The following is a 13,390-nucleotide window of genomic DNA, read 5'->3' on the forward strand; positions in this document are numbered from 1 at the left end:
TCCAAATTGAACACGGAAACCAGTAAATTTGATGATGATGATGATGATAATGACAGAAAATACATATATAGCACTTATTATGTGCCAAGCTCTTATTTGACATGATGTTCCAGGCATTGTTCTAAGAAATATATATATATGAACTCATTTAATCCTTTCAAAAGCCCTATGAGGTATTTTCTATTATTATTCACCATTGTAGATAAGGAAAGTGAAGTTCAGAATGATTTTATATATATATATATATATATATTCAGTATTGGAGATTGGAGTTCAGCTAAGCAATCTAGCTCTATTTTGGTAGGGGATATCAAGTAGGGTGAAGAGAAGATTAAACAGACAAGGGTTTAAAGGGGAAATTTCTGTGGAGAGCCTAGGCTTGAAGGGGTGACTCAGAGTCTAAGTCCTCATTAGCTTGGCTTGAAGGGGTGACTCAGAGTCTAAGTCCTCATTAGCTTTCAATTCTAAATCCCACTTATCTCACTGATTCTTGCTTATTAGCAACAATATCAAATTAAGGTGATAAAAAACAGTTTAATTTGCTAAGAGAGTAGATCCTAAAAGTTCTCATCACAAGGAAAAATTTTTTCTTTCTCTTTTTTGTATCTATATGATATGGATGTTAACTAAACTTACTGTGGCAATCATTTCACAATATATATATGTCCAGTCATTATGCTGTACACTTTAAATTTATACAATGCTGTATGTCAATTGTATCTCAATAAAACTGAAAAAATTAATTTATTCATGCCTATAGGAAAAATATTGTGATCACAGCCATCTTGACCTATACAAACAATAAATGGATGTCTATACTCCAACTCTCCATCGAGGTGTTATTGTTTTCTTGGAACAAAAATTATATATATTTAACAAGAAGTACAAAATCAGAGAGATGACAAACCAACTGTGGTAGACTGAAAGCTGCCCACTAGAATCTGTTTCATCATTCTTTTGCAATAACAGAGTAGTAGCCAGCCATATGGCTGCCCAGTCATATAACATTTCTCAACCTCGTTTGAAAATTGGTGTGGCCATGTGACAATGTTCTAAACAGAATGTGAGAGAAAAAAACGGGTGCTACCTTCAAACCAGAGCATTGAAACAGTAGGCATGTTTTCTCTATACCTTCTTCTACCCTCTTGCTTACTAAAACCTGGACGTGACAGCAACATGGATTCAAACATGCAGATGCCACAAAGAATCCAAGAGACAGTGGAGTTGAGTAGTGGAAGGAACCTGGATTCATAAATAAGCAGGAGCAACTAGGTTTTCCAATGGCTTGTGATATTAGAGACTTTATATAAGAGAGAAATAAAATTCTGTATTTAAGTCACTGTATCTAATGCTCTCTTTACTACTGTGAATTATCTTTAACACAATTATTATACTATTCTTGCCCAGAGTGGGAATCACAGATTGTTCCATTACCAGTATAGTTCATGAGACATATGCGAATCTCAATAATAATTGTAAAATGAAGAATTACACACTATCTTACCAGCAAGAGTTTTTAGATACGGAGAATGCTCTGAATCATCAAATCCAGTTTTCCCCTGTTAGTCATTTTGATACTGTACTCTGAACACATCTCCCATATAAAATCTCATCCTCTTATTCTTTTTCTTTATTTTTAACATCTTTATTGGAGTATAATTGCTTTACAAGGGTGTGTTTGTTTCTGCTTTATAACAAAGTGAATGAGCTATACATATACATATATCCCCATATCTCCTCCCTTGTGCATCTCCCTCCCACCCTCCCTATCCCACCCCTCTAGGTGGTCACAAAGCATGGAGCTGACCTCCCTGTGCTATGCAGCTACTTCCCACCAGCTATTTATTTTACATTTGGTAGTATATATAAGTCCATGCCACTCTCTCACTTCATTTCAGCTTACCCTTCCCCCTCCCCGTATCCTCAACTCCATTCTCTCAAGTCCATTTTCTATGTCTGCGTCTTTATTCCTGTCCTGTCCCTAGGTTCGTCAGAACCACTTTTTTTTGATTCCATATATATGTGTTAGCATACAGTATTTGTTTTCCTCTTTCTGACTTGCTTCACTCTGTATGACACACTCTAGGTCCATCCACCTCACTACAAATAACTCAATTTCGTTTCTTTTTACGGTGGAGTAATATTCCACTGTATATATCTGCCACATCTTCTTTAACCATTCACCTGTTGATGGACACTCAGTTTGCTTCCATGTCCTGGCTATTGTAAGTACAGCTGCAATGAACATTGTGGTACATGACTCTTTTTGAATTATGGTTTTCTCAGGTATATGCCCAGTAGTGGGACTGCTGGGTTGTATGGTAGTTCTATTTTTAGATTTTTAAGGAACTTCCATACTGTTCTCCATAGTGGCTGTATCAATTTACATTCCCACCAACAGTGCAAGAGGGTTCCCTTTTCTCCACACCCTCTCCAGCATTTATTGTTTCTAGATTTTTTGATGATGGCCATTCTGACCGGTGTGACATGATATCTCATTGTAGTTTTGATTTGCATTTCTCTAATGATTAATGATGTTGAGCATTCTTTCATGTGTTTGTTGGCAATCTGTATATCTTCTTTGGAGAAATGTCTATTTAGGTCTTCTGCCCATTTTTGGATTGGGTTGTTTGTTTTTTTGATATTGAGCTGCATGAGCTGATTGTAAATTTTGGAGATTAATCATTTGTCAGTGGCTTCATTTGCAAATATTTTCTCCCATTCTGAGGGTTGTCTTTTCGTCTTGTTTATGGTTTTCTTTGCTGTGCAAAAGCTTTTAAGTTTCATTAGGTCTCTGTTGTTTATTTTTGTTTTTATTTCCATTTCTCTAGGAGGTGGGTCAAAAAAGATCTTGCGGTGATTTATGTCATAGTGTTCTGCCTATGTTTTCCTCTAAGTGTTTTATAGTGTCTGGCCTTACATTTAGGTCTTTAATCCATTTTGAGTTTATTTTTGTGTATGGCGTTAGGGAGTGTTCTAATTTCATTCTTTTACATGTAGTTGTCCCGTTTTCCCAGCACCACTTATTGAAGAGGCTGTCTTCTCTCCATTGTATATTCTTGCCTACTTTATCAAAGATAAGGTGACCATATATCTGTGTGGGTTTATCTCTGGGCTTTCTATCCTGTTCCATTGATCTATCGTTCTGTTTTTGTGCCAGTACCATACTGTCTTGATTACTGTAGCTTTTTTAGTATAGTCTGAAGTCAGGGAGCCTGATTTCTCCAGCTCTGTTTTTCTTTCTCAAGACTGCTTTGGCTATTTGGGGTCTTTGGTGTTGTCATACACATTGTGAATTTTTTTGTTCTAGTTCTGTGAAAAATGCCAGTGGTAGTTTGATACGGATTGCATTGATTGCTTTGGGTAGTATAGTCATTTTCACAATGTTGACTCTTCCAATCTGAGAACATGGTATATCTCTCCATCTGTTTGTATCATCTTTAATTTCTTTCATCAGTGTCTTATAGTTTTCTGCATGCAGGTCTTTTGTCTCTTTAGGTAGATTTATTCCTAAGTATTTTATTCTTTTTGTTGCAATGGTAAATGGGAGTGTTTCCTTAATTTCTCTTTTAGATTTTTCATCATTAGTGTATAGGAATGCAAGAGATTTTTGTGCATTAATTTTGTATCCTGCTACTTTACTGAATTCATTGATTAGCTGTAGTAGTTTTCTGGTAGAGTCTTTAGGATGCTCTATGTATAGTATCATATCATCTACAAACAGTGAAAGCTTTACTTCTTCTTTTCCAGTTTGGATTCCTTTTATTTCTTTTTCTTCTATGATTGCTGTGGCTAAAACTTCCAAAACTATGTTGAATAACAGTGGTGAGAGTGGGTAACCTTGTCTTGTTCCTGATCTTAGTGGAGATGGTCTCAGTTTTCACCATTGAGAACGATGTTGGCTGTGGATTTGTCATATACGGCCTTTATTATGTTGAGGTAAGTTCCCTCTATGTCTACTTTCTGGAGAGTTTTTATCATTAATGGGTGTTGAATTTTGTCGGAAGCTTTTACTGCATCTATTGAGATGGTCATATGGTTTTTCTCCTTCAATTTGTTCATATGTTTTATCATATAGATTGATTTGCATATATTGAAGAATCCTTGCATTCCTGGGACAAACCCAACTTGATCATGGTGTATGATCCTTTTAATGTGCTGTTGGATTCTGTTTGCTAGTATTTTGTTCAGGATTTTTGCATCTATGGTCATCAGTGATATTGGCCTGTAGTTTTCTTTCTTTGTGACGTATTTGTCTGGTTTTGGTATCAGGGTGATGGTGGCCTCGCAGAATGAGTTTGGGAGTGTTCCTCCCTCTGCTATATTTTGGAAGAGTTTGAGAAGGTAAGGTGTTAGCTCTTCTCTACATGTTTGATAGAATTGGCCTGTGAAGCCATCTGGTCCTGGGCTTTTGTTTGTTGGAAGATTTTTAATCACAGTCTCAATTTCAGTGCTTGTGATTGGTCTGTTTACATTTTCTATTTCTTCCTGCTTCAGTCTCAGAAGGTTGTGCTTTTCTAATAATTTGTCCATTTTCCCAGGTTGTCCATTTTATTGGCATATAGTTGCTTGTAGTAATCTCTCATGATCCTTTGTATTTCTGCAGTGTCAGTTGTTACTTCTCCTTTTTCAAGACTATTGATTTGTGTCTTCTCCCTTTCTTCCTTGATGAGTCTGGCTAACAGTTTATCAATTTTGTTTATCTTCTCAAAGAACCAGCTTTTAGTTTTATTGATCTTTGCTATCGTTTCCTTCTTTTCTTTTTCATTTATTTCTGATCTGATCCTTATGATTTCTTTTCTTCTGGTAACTTTGGGGTTCTTTTGTTCTTCTTTCTCTAATTGCTTTAGGTGAAAGGTTAGGTTGTTTATTTGAGATGTTTTTTGTTTCTTGAGGTAGGATTGCATTGCTATAAACTTCCCTCTTAGAACTGCTTTTGCTGCATCCCATAGGTTTTGGGTTGTTGTGTTTTCATTGTCATTTGTTTCTAGGTATTTTTTTGATTTCCTCTTTGACTTCTTCAGTGATCTCGTGGTTGTTTAATAGTGTATTGTTTAGCCTCCATGTGTTTGTAGTTTTTGCAGAATTTTTCCCTGTAATTGATATCTAATCTCATAGTGTTGTGGTCAGAAAAGATACTTGTTACGATATCAATTTTCTGAAATTTACCAAGGCTTGGTTTGTGACTCAAGAGACGATCTATCCTGGAGAATGTTCCATGAGCACTTGAGAAGAAAGTGTATTCTGTTGTTTTTTGATGGAATGTCCTATAAATATCAATTAACTCCAACTTGTTTAATGTATCATGTAAAGCTTCTGTTTCCTTACTTATTTTCATTTTGGATGATCTGTCCATTGGTGAAAGTGGGGTGTTAAAGTCCCCTACTGTGATTGTGTTACTGTCGATTTCTCCTTTTATGGCTGTTAGCATTTGCCTTCTGTACTGAGGTGCTCCTATGTTGGGTGCATAAATATTTACAATTGTTCTATCTTCTTCTTGGTTTGATCCCTTGACTATTATGTAGTGTCCTTCTTTCTCTCTAGTAACAGTCTTTATTTTAAAGTTTATTTTGTCTGATATGAGAATTGCTATTCCAGCTTTCTTTTGATTTCCATTTGCATGGAATATCTTTTTCCATCCCCTCACTTTCAGTCTACATGTGTCCCTAGGTCTGAAGTGGGTCTCTTGTAGACAGCGTATATATGGGTCTTGTTTTTGTATCCATTCAGCCAGTGTATATCTTTTGGTTGGAGCACTTAATCCATTTACATTTAAGGTAGTTATTGATAGGTATGTTCCTATTACCATTTTCTTAATTGTTTTGGGTTTGTTATTGTAGGTCTTTTCCTTCTCTTGTGTTTCCTGCCTAGAGAAGTTCCTTTAGCATTTTTTGTAAAGCTGGTTTGGTGGTGCTGAATTCTCTTAGCTTTTGCTTGTCTGTAAAGGTTTTAATTTCTCCATCCAATCTGAATGAGATCCTTGCTGGGTAGAGTAATCTTGGTTGTAGGTTTTTCCCTTTCATCACTTTAACATGTTCTGACACTCCCTTCTGGCTTGCAGAGTTTCTGCTGAAAGATCAGCTGTTAACCTTATGGGGATTCCTTTGTATGTTATTTGTTGTTTTTCCCTTGCTGCTTTTAATATTTTTTCTTTGTATTTAATTTTTGGTAGTTTGATTAATATGTGTCTTGGCGTGTTTCTCCTTGGATTTATCCTGTATGGGACTCTCTGTGCTTCCTGGAATTGATTATTTCCTTTCCTGTATTAGGGAATTTTTCAACTATAATCTCTTCAAATATTTTCTCCGTCCCTTTCTTTTTCTCTTCTTCTGGGCCCCCTATAATTCGAATGTTGGTGTGTTTAATGTTGTCCCAGAGGTCTCTGAAACTGTCCTCAATTCTTTTCATTCTTTTTTCTTTATTCTGCTCTGTGGTAGTTATTTCAACTATTTTATCTTCCAGGTCACTTATCCGTTCTTCTGACTCAGTTATTCTGCTATTGATTCCTTCTAGAGAAATTTTAATTTCATTTATTGTGTTGTTCATTGTCCGTTTCCTCTTTAATTCTTCTAGGTCCTTGTTAAACGTTTTTTGTGTTTTCTCCATTCTGTTTCCAAGATTTTGGAATCACTGTTACTATCATTACTCTGAATTCTTTTTCAGGTAGACTGCCTATTTCCTGTTCATTTGTTTGGTCTGGTGGGTTTTTACCTTGCTCCTTCGTCTGCTGTGTGTTTCTCTGTCTTTTCAATTTGCTTAACTTACTGTGTTTGGTGTCTCCTTTTCACAGGCTGCAGGTTCGTTGTTTTTGGTGTCTGCCCCCAGTGGCTAAGGTTGGTTCAGTGGGTTGTGTAGGCTTCCTGGTGGAGGGGACTGGTGCTTATGTTCTGGTGAATGAGGCTGGATCTTGTCTTTCTGGTGGGCAGGACCCTGTCTGGTGGTGTGTTTTCGGGTGTCTGTGACATTATGATTTTAGGCAGCCTCTCTGCTAATGGGTGGGGTTGTGTTCCTGTGTTGCTAGTTGTTTGGCATAGGGTGTCCAGCACTGTGGCTTGCTGGTCGTTGAGTGGAGCTGGGTCTTGGTATTGAGATGGAGATCTCTGGGAGAGCTTACGCCATTTGATATTACATGGAGCTGGGCGGTCTCTGGTGGACCAACGTCCTGAACTCGGCTCTCCCACCTCAGAGGCACAGGACTGACACCCTGCCGGAGCACCGAGACCCTGTCAGCCAAATGGCTCAGAAGAAAAGGGAGGAAAAAAGAAAGAAAGAAAGAAAAAAATAAAATTAAATTAAAATAAAAAATTTTAAAAACTATTAAAAATTAAAAGAAATTAAAAAGTAATAAAAAAAGAAAGAAAGAAGAGAGCAACCAAACCAAAAAACAAATCCACCAATGATAACAAGTGCTAAAAACTATAGTGTAAAAAAAAAAAAAACCAGACAGAACCCTAGGACAAATGGAAAAGCAAAGCTATACAGCCAAAATCACACAAAGAAGCATACACATACACACTTGCAAGGGAATTTTTGCAAGGGAAAAAGGAAAATAATATATATCTTTTGGGAAGTCTGAGGTCTTCTGGCAGCGTTCAGTAGGTGTTCTGTAGGAGTTGTTCCACATGTAGATGTACTTCTGATGTATTTGTGGGGAGGAAGGTGATCTCCACGTCTTACTCCTCCACGATCTTGAAGGCCTCTTCCCACTCTTATCCTTTTTTTTTTCTTTTTTTTTTGGTGGTATGTGGGCCTCTCACTTTTGTGGCCTCTCCCTTTGCAGAGCACAGGTTCCGGACGTGCATGCTCAGCAGCCATGGCTCACGGGCCCAGCCGCTCCATGGCATGTGGGATCTTCCCGGAGCGGGGCACAAACCCATGTCCCCTGCATCGGCAGGCGGACTCTCAACCACTGCGCCACTAGGGAAGCCCCCTCCTCTTATTCTTAAGTTGCATTTTATTCTCACACATTTGGCTTTACTTTATTTGTAAGTTATTAAGTCCTGGATTCCTAGGCTTGGTTTTAGCAGTGGCTTCACTTCTCACTTTACTTAACACTTAAATTTATATAAAATGTCTAACATAAATAGAACTTAACTTCTAACCCCCTGCTGTATTGGACAATATTTAGATCACCAGCACCAATATTCATTGTAAAAAATTTGCTCCTGCAATAAAAAGCTTCTCTACACCTTTCCTGAGCCCATATATTCAACGAACAGTACATAAATGGAGAGTCATCAGTCTAGAAAGAACTGTACATGCAAGCTGGCATTCTCTTTGCCACTCAAAAAAATGCCTCACAAAAGTCCAGTTTATTCCCAAATAAAATGACATGTTCATATCCTCTTCCTCCATTCCTGCTTAGCATCTTCTTTTGTGCCATTTAAAAATGTATGTATGCTTCATCAAATAGTTTGAGTCTTTTATTTTGAAAATTAATCTGATCATATTGCTAGTGAGACTTTTTTCTGAACCTCAGAAGCAGACACCCTATGTGCTATTCATTTTGCTAATCATTTTAATAGACTAATAGCAGCCAAAATAAATAATGTTTTAAAAATAGAAACACAATGCATAGACAGTAAACTTTTAAATATTTGATTCCATTGTCTTTACTTTCCAATTGCAGTCTATGTTCCATTGAATTCCTCTCAGTAGAACTTTTAAAAACCCTTCTGAAATAGAGCAGAATACTCATATTCTTGTCCCCCACAAATTTGATTAGTTAATATTGGTATTTTCTTTGTGCTTAGTATTTGGATAATGAAAATAAGATACAGGCTCTTATTTTCAGGGACTTTCAAAATTACTAGGGGCAGAAGCATCTGAGTGTTGGGGGAACAGAAACGGAAAAGAGCAATTACTTTGGAGTAGGTAAGGGGAGTTTTATGTAATAGACGATAACCTGAGATGAAACAAAACGAAAGTGTCTATTGCCTAGATAGGCAAAGCACAAAATAATAAAGAGACTAGATGCAGAGACGAACTTTATATTTGGTAGGCATTAAAGACAAGGTGAAAATCTGAGGAAAGCATGAATTAAGGAAACTGCACAGATACAACTTTTATTGGAAATAAATGGCCATGTTGTAGGTGGCACTGAGAGAAGAGCTATTGGTCATGTATTATATAACATGGAGTAATTGACACAGGGAACTATATTCAATATCCTGTGATAAACTATAATAGACAAGAATATGAAAAAGTATATATGTATAACAATCACTGTGTTATATAGCATAAAATTAACACAATGTTGTAATCAACTATACTTCAATAAAATAAATTTTAAAAAATAAAATCATTTGGACTGCAAAAAAGTTAATATTTAATATTAATAGCTTTACTTCATAAAGCTAATGGTAAAGAGAAATGCAGTGTCTCAGGTAATGAAATCTATCAGTGGTATTTAAGATGAACTAGAAACAAGAATGGAATCTGCAAATCCAAGCGTAAGAAAATACAGACTTGCTCTAGGTGATGATACTAGGAGTTAAGATGAGAGGATATCTAAATAGTATTCTTTTAAAAAGAAAAAAAAGGAATTGCAGAGTAATGAGTAGGAGAAGATAGCTAAGAGGGAAGAAACAAGAAACAGCAGAATCTGACAAAGTTTGGAATGTTGAAGATTCCTGATTTGGGCAATGATAATGCCAATTCCTCACATACTAAGTAAGGATGAATAAAGTAGAATATTCTGTGGGAATTGTCTAATATGTAGGTAAGTGTGGTACTAAAGCCCAGTTATAATATAGCAACTAGTGGTGCCAATATGGAACTCCTAAGAATACAAATAAAAAGCTTAAGTGTTCAGAATCTTTTGAATTAATTACTACGGGAACAAATATCCAGAAGCCAGTAAACAACATCCATAGCCAGTGGCATCTCAGTGGGGGGAAAAGGCTCAATGGAAAAGGAAGTGAGCAAATTAGGTACAAGTCAAGAATAGAAAAAAACTATATGGTTAGACAAGATAAAATAATAGGAACAAGAAATTCACAGGAGAGGAAACCCAAATGGATAACAGATATTAAAAAGGGGAAAAAATCCCACAATACCACTTTACATCCATTAGATTGGCCACAAAATAAGAAATCTGGGTAATGCCAAGTACTGGCATAGATGTGGTGAAATGGGCACACTTGTGTACAGCATGTATACTCCAATGATCAAGCAATACCATTCCTATATAAATATCTCCAAGGAGTAATCTCACAGGCTCATAAGGTGATCTGCATAAGAAATTCTTCATTTATTGAGGTATAATTTCTATACAGTAAAATGCAGATGTTAAATGTAGAACTCATGAGTTTTTTCATATTATACCCCATGTAACCACCACCTAGATGAAAATATAAAATATTTTAATTATCCCAGGAAGTTTCCTTGTGGTCCTTCCCAGTCAATTACTGACCTCCAGAGGTGACCACCATTCTGACCATGATGATACCTTTGCAAGAAGAGTAATTTTTTATTCTAATATAGTTCAATTTACTATCAAATGAGGTGGAAAATATTATTTTTTGGTTTTGTTGTTCTCCAAAGGAACTTGTACGACACTGGTATTATTTCTTTAAACGACAGGAAGAATTTACCAATGGAGAGAGGTTTTAAATTCTAGGTTAAACTTCTTTAATAGATAAAAAGACTACTAAAATTTTTCTCTTTCTGTTTGTGACATTTCTTATAACTTGTGTTTTTCTAGGATTGTGTCCATTTCGTCTCAGTTATCAAATTTGTTAGCATAAAGTTCATCATAATATCTTCTTAATATCCAGTGATACAATCCCCCCTGGTCACCAGAACCAGGTGCTCCAGGGGTATCCTGTGTGGGCTGCATGTACTCACCTGTTGTGGTTGGGCCATGATTGCTGTGAGCATGCTGGAGGGTGGAATGGCCCCCTGGAGCAGGCCCCACTTTGGGGGGGGCACTGGTGCCAGCTGAGGCTGCCCACTGGGTGGAGTGGGGTGGGTCCTTAGAGGAACATTGGGTGCATGGTGTTAGTGAGGCTAATGGAGAGTGGGAGAGTGACAGAAATGGTACCTGCCAGCACCAGGCCAGCTAGGTGGAAGGAGAGCAAAAAAAAATGCACTAGCACTTCTGTCCCTAGAGAAAGTTCCACTAGATCCCTGCCCCTCTGGCACATGCTCTAAAATTAGTCAGTGAATCTCATTCTCGTATAACCCAGGCACTTTCAAGCTGCTACCTCTGCAATGGGACTCAGAGAGAGTAAGTCTGTATGTGAGCCCTTCAAGAGTGGAGTCTTAGTTTCTGACAGCCGTCCAGCTTTCCCAGATGTAAGCCCCACTGGTTTTCAAAACCAGATGTTGGGGGACTTGTCTTCCTAGTGCAGGTATCCTGGGCTGGAGAGTGCAACGTGGGGCTTGGACCCCTCACTTTTCAAGGGGGACCTCTGCAGTTATGATACCTTCTTGCTTGTGGGTCATCATACTGGGTGTGTGGGTTCTGAATAGACTGTGTCTCTGCCCCTACTACATATCTCAATGTGGCCTTTTCTTTATATCCTTAGTTGTAGAAAATCTGTTCTGCTAGTCTTCATGTCATTCTCGGAGATAGTTAGTTGTTCTCTGTGTAGCTGTAATTTAAGTGTGTTTGTGGGAGGAGATGAGCTCAGGATTTTCCTACTCTACCATCTTGATATAAAGCAATAAATTCCTATCTGGGTGGTACTTCAGCTTCATCCCACAAGTTCTGATGTGTCATATCTTTTTTTTTTTTTTTTTTTTTTTGCGGTACGCGGGCCTCTCACTGTTGTGGCCTCTCCCATTGCGGAGCACAGGCTCTGGACGCACAGGCTCAGCGGCCATGGCTCACGGGCCCAGCCGCTCCGTGGCATGTGGGATCTTCCTGGACCGGGGCACGAACCCGTGTCCCCTGCATCGGCAGGCGGACTCTCAACCACTGCACCACCAGGGAAGCCCTGATGTGTCATATCTTCATTATCATTCTGCTCAAAATATTTTCTAATTCCACTGTGGTTTTTTCTTTGACTTATGAGCTATGTGTATATATGCTGCTTACTTTCTAAACATTTGGATGTTCTAATTGTCTCTCTGTTCAGAGTTTTGATTTATTTCAACAGTAGCTAGAGAACATATAATGTATGATTTCAATCCTTTGAAATTTGTTGCAATTAGCTTTATGTCCCAAAATAGGGTCTATTTTGGTCAGTGTGCCACATGCACTTGAAAAGAACGTGTAATCTACAGTTGTGGGATGGAGTGACCTATGTATGTCAGTTAGGTCATACTGGTTTATTGTGTTCAAATCCTCTACATCTTTACAGACTCTTTTGTCTGTAAACAGATAAAAATCAATTACTGAGATAGGCATATCAAAATCTCCAACTATGATTGTGTATTTATCTTTCCTTTTAGTATAATCCATATTTTCTGTATATATTTTGAGGCTATGTTATTAAGTGCATACAAATTTATATTTTTGTAATCCTGTTGAATTGAAATTTTATCAATTTCAGAGAAAGAGGGCACATTACTGAAGATACAACAGACATTAAAATGATAATACAGGAATATTATGAAACAACTGAATGTCAAATATTGACAACTTAGATAAAATGCACAAACTCCTTGAAAGAAAAATTATCAAAACAAGAAGAAATAGAAAATGTGAACATTCCTATATCTATTAAAGAAACTGAATTTGAAATTAAAGATAATCCCACAAAGAAAACTTCAGACCCAGATGAGTTCACTGGTAAATTTTATCATATATTTAAGGAAAAATTATAAAATTTAAAGCAATCTTATACAAAATCACTGAACAGAGGAGTGAACTTTGAAAAATCCTAGCAAATATAGCAATTTTACACAAACTCTTCCAGAAGACAGAGCAGGCATGGAATTTCAACTCATTTTATGAGGTTAGCATTAACATGATACTGAAATCAAAGATGAAAAAAATCCCCCCAAACTAAAGATTAATATCTCTCAGAAACATAAGAGATAAAAACCTTTACCAAATACTAGCAAATTGAATCAAGAAATACATGAAAGAAGATAATACATCATGATCAAGTAAGGTTTATCCTGGGAATGCAAGGTCAGTTTAACATCTGAAAATCAGTGAAATTCATCACATTACCAGAATAAAATGTTCATATCAATAAATGCAGAAAAAGCATTTTGAAAATCTCATATCCATTCATGTTAAAAACTCTTCAAACTAGGAATAAAAATAAATTGCCACAAATTAATTAAGGAAAACCACAGCTAATATTCTTAATGCTGAAAGACTGAAAGACTTTGCCTTCAGATTGGGAACAAGATAAAATAAAAATAAAGGGCATGCAGACTAAAAAGGAAATGATAAAAAGACATGACAATGGATACAGAAAATTTTAAGGAA

At 36.9% G+C, this 13,390-nt stretch overlaps 2 protein-coding genes across 3 annotated transcripts in view; both read right to left on the bottom strand.

Annotated features, from left to right (window-relative positions):
- Positions 1-13,390, bottom strand: part of LOC132417940 (zinc finger protein 81) — a 142,314-nt gene that overhangs the window by 80,583 nt on the left and 48,341 nt on the right. The window lies entirely within an intron of this gene.
- Positions 1-13,390, bottom strand: part of ZNF157 (zinc finger protein 157) — a 505,987-nt gene that overhangs the window by 2,191 nt on the left and 490,406 nt on the right. The window lies entirely within an intron of this gene.

This window comes from Delphinus delphis, chromosome X (assembly GCF_949987515.2).
Source record: "Delphinus delphis chromosome X, mDelDel1.2, whole genome shotgun sequence".
In the NCBI taxonomy this organism is placed as follows: Eukaryota; Metazoa; Chordata; class Mammalia; order Artiodactyla; family Delphinidae; genus Delphinus; species Delphinus delphis.